A 6,585-nucleotide genomic window follows, 5' to 3' on the forward strand; every position below is an offset into this window, starting at 1 on the left:
TCATCACTGGGACTCTCACTACCATCACTCCCACCATCCACTATACTGCCCTGGGGCCGCACTCTTCCCGTGGGGAGTCACACTACCATAGCTGCACATCTCATCAGCCCCAGCGGTCTGCATGCAGCGGCAGTTCCTAATAACCGCAAATCCACGGGTGGCGTAGTCGGACATAATCAATATAACGGACTACCACTGGCCTGACCACCCTGAGCCACGGAACCGGGTTGCCACTACTACTCCCATCGTTCCCTATTGCCCGGATCCGAGTGCCCCACGGCCCAGGGGGCGAGTCAACTGCACCCAGTGATCTCATCAATTGGGGAAGCCAATAGGTGCCCAAACATGCTCGAGCACACGTCACAGCCATTTAACCCCTTCACCCCCGAGCCTGTTTTCACCTTCATGACGAAGCCAAATTTTACAATTCTTACCACTGTCACTTTATGTGGTAATAACTTTGGAACGCTTCAATGGATCCCATTAATACTGAGATAGTTTTTTCGTGGCATATTGTACTTCATGATAGTGGTAAAATTTCTTCTATAGGAGTTGCGTTTATTTGTGAAAAAAATGGAAATTTGGCAAAAATTTAGAAAATTTAGCAATTTTCAAACTTTGAATTCTTATGCCCTTAAATCAGAGAGATATGTCACGCAAAATAGTTAATAAATAACATTTCCCACATATCTACTATACATCAACACAATTTTTGAAACATAATTTTTTTTTGTTAGGAAGGTATAAGGGTTAAAAGTTGACCAGCGATTTCTCATTTTTTTAACAAAATTTACAAAACCATTTTTTAGGGACCACATCACATTTGAAGTGACTTTGAGGGGTCTTTATGACAGAAAATACCCAAAAGTGACACCATTCTAAAAACTGCACTCCTCAAGGTGCTCAAAACCACATTCAAGAAGTTTATTAACCCTTCAGGTGCTTCATAGGAACTGAAGCAATGTGGAAGGAAAAAATGAACATTTAACTTTTTTTCACCAAAATTTTACTTTAGACCCAATTTTTTTTTATTTTCACAATGGTAACAGGATAAAATTTGTTGTGCAATTTCTGCACAGCTGACACCCAGCGGAAATCGCCCGCTCACAGCCTCCTGTGCGCAGGCGATTGCCATGACGCATATTTACTGCATTGGTCGAGAAGTACTTCCCGACCATGATGTATATTTACTGCAAATGTCGTGAAGGGGTTAAATGCCGTTATCAATGATTGACAGCAGAATCTAAATGATTACACAACAGTGCTCAGAGCTATCTCTTGTCGTTGCTGTTAAAAGCGGATGCCGGCTGTGTGACGCAGTTGACATCTGCCATTTGTGGTGCATACTAATTTCCTGATCCTGCTTCACACATGCAGACATATAGTTATGCCCATTTGCGCCAAAGAGTTAAAATGTGGTATCACTTTTAGGACGCCGTATAACACAGACAACAATCACATCACAATGCCCGGACTGGCCGGCGGCTCTCCTGACTCCAGTCCGTGTACCTCGATGCGATCGTCGTCCATCTTATACAACCATGTGACTGCTCCCTAAGCCTGAGCTTTTTAGTACCTCCAATAAAACTGATGTAGAGACTAACCTGTCAAACATCCTGTTTGTCTCGGAATAATAAGGGTTCAAGGAAAACATCCTTCATTTTCCCATTTTTCTTTTTGATGCTGTTACTTGAAATACTGTTTCTTCCTAAACTCTAGTCTCGTGCCTTTGTACCATACTCAGTATTTTTAGCATTATACCTAAAAATGCAGCCCAATTGCCAATAGATAGGCCTGCATTTGCAAATAAAAGTGAATTTGTGGAGAGGCAATAGTATTAAAAAGTTTTTGTAGTAGATTGAATAATTGAGCGTTGCGGCCGTGGTGCAGTTTGGTGCCACAACCATGACAAAAGAAATGCACCATTTTGCTCTAATTTTCAAAAATCGCTCCAAAACACTGAGGTTTTATTATGATTGCAGTAAAAACTCACAATGTGACTGCAAAGTCTGAACACAACCTAAAGTCGAATTTTAGTGCTAAAATTGTGACTGTTTTATACCAGTATTCTGGCATAATATGTAGAATAAAGTCATCGCTTTCTGCACTTTTTTAGGATTTCTTATTAATAGCACTGAATTGAAACCTTTATTGTTTAATGCCAGAAGATGAAAGTCTGTCAGCAGTAACTGGTGGGACTCGGACATCTTGGTCCCCATTCATAATTACATTGGGGGCTTCTGCCTGACTTCAGGCACATGGAGTCCAGAATATGAAGCATTGGACTCCGTTTGACCTTCTTTCCGATGATGTCCATCTTTTTAGCCAGATGTACAGTAGTACCATAGAGACTATGCTATTATGTTCCTCTTAAAATATGGCGAGATTTTGGACTCCATTTGCCATATTGAAGTTAATGGTTCAGTCAGGGGCATGTCTGAATCCCATTTTTAAAGTTTCCACACGATAGGCCCTGGCGGATTCATGACTGGCACTAAAACATTGTCTCTAATTTCATGCTACCCAAACCACGGATAGCATGACACCTCAACGGGGTCCTTCATTACAGGGAGCTATGTTTTACTAAAAAGCGCTGCAGAAAATACAGACAAGATGTAGTTTTAGAAGTGAGCTGGCCACGTGGAGGAGAGTCTGCAGAACGACTTTCCTTCATCCTCTGCCTCTGTGGCTTGGCTTGATTGACAGGTCTTTCAATATATGCAAATAAGCAAAGACCTGTCATTCAAGCTGACCCTGGCTTGGAGCAGCCAAAGGGGAGCTGCTCATGGGCATTTCTCCCGCTACTTAAAGAATGAAGAATATGCTGATAGGCTCCCATTAAAGAAGCACTCCCATTAAAGTTTTTATCCTTTTAATATATTGCAATCATCCTATTATATTGCTGTGTACTTACAATTGCTTATTTTGCCTTTCTACCCAGTTAATTCTTCTCTTTTCCATTAGGTCCCTGGCATCATGTAATTAAAAACTGACTAGCTGAACCCTTCTAAGCGATATATAGAAACAGCAGGGCAATTTCCATGCATGAGTCATGAGTCACTGCAAAAATTCCTGGCAGGGGGGAGGAGCGGAGCAGCTGGGTCACAAGGTGAAGAGGAGGATGTGAAATGCAGGGAAAAGAGACTTACTGTTTCTACATAGAGCAGAGAACAGAGAAGAATTTACTGGGTAGAAAGACAAAATGAGCAATTGTAAGTACACAGCACTATATAATATGATGACTGTAATATATTAACCCCTTTACAGCCTGGGGCATAATAGTACGCACCAAGCTGTCACCCCCTGTTCAGCGCGGGCTCCGGCGCTGAGCCCACACTGAACCGGGCACATGTCAGCTGATTCTTACAGCTGACATGTGCCCGCAAAAGCCACGGGTGTAATAGCGAACCACCCGCGGCTGTTAACATGTTAAATGCTGCTGTCAATCTCTGACAGTGGCATTTAATATCGCCGCGCCGGAAGCGCGTCACTTACTCCGTCCATCGGTGACCCCGTCACGTGATCGCGGGTCACCGATGTGTGGGCATGACAACCCTGGGTCTGCAGCAGACTAAAGTGGTTGTCATGAGCTGATCGCTATGAGCACCACCTAGTGGTCAGCGCTCATAGCACAGGAGCATTTCTGCTACATAGAGGTGATCTGCTCATCAACTCTATGTAGCAGAGGCGGTCAGACAAGTGCTGCTTCTAGTCTCCTATGGAGACTATAGAAGCATTCAAAAAGTGAAAAAAAATGTTTTCAAAAATATCAAAAAAATAAAAAAATATAAAAGTTTAAATCACCCCCCTTTCGCCCCATTCAAAATAAAATAATAAAAAAAAAACCACATATACATATTTCGTATTGCCGCGTTCAGAATCGCCCAATCTATCAATATAAAAAAAGTATTAATCTCATCGGTAAACGGCGTAATGAGAAAAAAATTCTAAACGCTAGAATTATGTTTTTTGGTCGCCGCAACATTGCAATAAAATGTAATAACGGGCGATCAAAGCATCGGATCTACCCCAAAATGGTATCACTAAAAACTTCAGCTTGGCGCGCAAAAAATAAGCCCTCACTCGGCCCCAGACCCCGAAAAATGGAGACGTTACGGATCTCGGAAAATGGCACCATTTTTTTTTTTTTAGTAAACTTTGGATTTTTTTTTCACCACTTAAATAAAAAAGAACCTATACATGTTTGGTATCTACGAACTCGGAATGACCTGGAGAATAATAATGGCAGGTCAGTTTTGCAAAAAGACCTGGGCGCCCACGGAAGACAACAGTGGTGGATGATCGCAGAATAATCTCCATGGTGTAGTGAAACCCCTTTACAACAGCCAACCAAGTGAACAACACTCTCCAGCAGGTAGGCGTATCAATATCCAAATCTACCATAAAGAGAAGACTGCATGAAAGTAAATACAGTGGGTTCACTGCACAGTGCAAGCCACTCATAAGCATCAAGAATAAAAAGGCTAGACTGGACTTTGCTAAAAAACATCTAAAAAAGATGCACAGTTCTGGAAGAACATTCTTTGGACAGATGAAACCAAGATCAACCTCTACCAGAATGATGGAAAGTGAAAAGTATGGCGAAGGCGTGGTACAGCTCATGATCCAAAGCATACCACATCATCTGTAAAACACGGCGGAGGCAGTGTAATGGCTTGTGCATGCATGGCTGCCAGTGGCACTGGGTCACTTGTGTTTATTGATGATGTGACACAGGACAGAAGCAGCTGAATGAATTCTGATGTATTCAGAGCCATACTGTGTGCTCAGATCCAGCCAAATGCAGCCAAATTGATTGGTCGTCGTTTCATACTACAGATGGACAATGACCCAAAACATAAAGCCAAAGCAACCCAGGAGTTTATTAAAGCAAAGAAGTGGAATATTCTTGAATGGCCAAGTCAGTCACCTGATCTCAACCCAATTGAGCATACATTTCACTTGTTAAAGACTAAACTTCAGATAGAAAGGCCCACAAACAAACAGCAACTGAAAACCACCGCAGTGAAGGCCTGGCAGAGCATCAAAAAGGAGGAAACACAGCGTCTGGTGATGTCCATGAGTTCAAGACTTCAGGCAGTCATTGCCAACAAAGGGTTTTCAACCAAGTACTAGAAATGAACATTTTATTTACAATTATTTAATCTGTCCAATTACTTTTGGTCCCTTTAAAAACAGGGTGGCACATGTTAAGGAGCTGAAACTCCTAAACCCTTCATCCAATTTTAATGTGGATACCCTCAAATGAAAGCTGAAAGTCAGAACTTCAACTGCATCTGAATTGTTTTGTTTAAAATTCATTGTGGTAATGTCTAGAACCAAAATTAGAAAAATGTTGTCTCTGTCCAAATATATATGGACCTAACTGTATATAGTGATCGCATGATCAAGGATTAATTAAAGAGCAACTTAACTTTAGGGGGTTTTTTTTAGATAATTTTGTCCAGCATGGAAAGTTATGAAACTTTACAGATCACTTTATTAGGGGATTTGAATTCATTTCTGTAAAACATGGTAAGTAGGTGGCTTCCAAGCCCCTGCTTTTCCACAGTCTATTTTTTTTGCCTTCCGCTGCATTGATATCAGAATGTACTCATTTGGAGTACAGGTGATGGCAGTGATGAGTCAGCACCTGTTTCCTCCTGTGAACCTTGTGCTTATCAGAACAATCTCCTGCAGCAGCTTATCCGCAATATTAGTGAAACACAGGCGCTGAGCTGACACTTTAACTGCCATCATCTGTACTCCTAATGAGCACATGCTGATATCAATGCAGCTGAAAGACTGGGGAAAAGCAGGAATTTGGAAGCCACTTACATGCAATTTTTTTTACATTGAGGCTGTGTGCCCACTATGCGTTTTTCAAGCGTTTTTGCTGTGGAATTTGCGCAGCGTAAACGCTTGCAAAACACTTGGTAATACATACCCCATGGTCCCCAATGTCAATCCGCATGTTCTATGCCCATGCTGCGGAATTTTCCGCAGCGTATTTTATGTGCGGAAAAATCCACAGCATGTCCATTATTTGTGCGTTTACGCATGCGGAATTGCCTACTCAATGCATTTAAAAAATGCATGGCAATTCCGCATGTCCAAAACGCTTCAAAAACGCGTGAAAAACACGCGTGAAATTACGCATGCGTTTTTTCTGGCAAGAACATGCAGAAACGAAGCAGAAATTTTCCGCTTCATTTCTACATCGTGGGCACATAGCCTAAGGCTATGTGCCCACGATGCAGAAATGAAGCAGAAAATTTCTGCAGCATTTCTGCATCTCCCTGGCAGAAAAAACGCATGCAGATTGCAAACGGCATGGATTTATACAGTGTGACCGTAAAAATAAAAAAATAAAGCTATACTTACCTCCGATGCCGCCGCGTGTGCTGTCGCGCTCGTCCTGGCTTCTTCCGGGTTGCCGGCACATCGCGAGACAGCCTGCGGTCACATGACCGTGACGTCATCTCACGTCCTGGAAGGAGAAGCGCTGCAGGGGCCGCCGGACAGGTGAATATAAACTTTATTATTTTATTCTTTTTTTACAGGTACAATGGTACCCATGTCTGG

The sequence above is a fragment of the Phyllobates terribilis genome, unplaced genomic scaffold (assembly GCF_046119375.1).
Source record: "Phyllobates terribilis strain yellow unplaced genomic scaffold, ASM4611937v1 Scaffold_2__4_contigs__length_985480577, whole genome shotgun sequence".
NCBI classification, from domain to species: Eukaryota; Metazoa; Chordata; class Amphibia; order Anura; family Dendrobatidae; genus Phyllobates; species Phyllobates terribilis.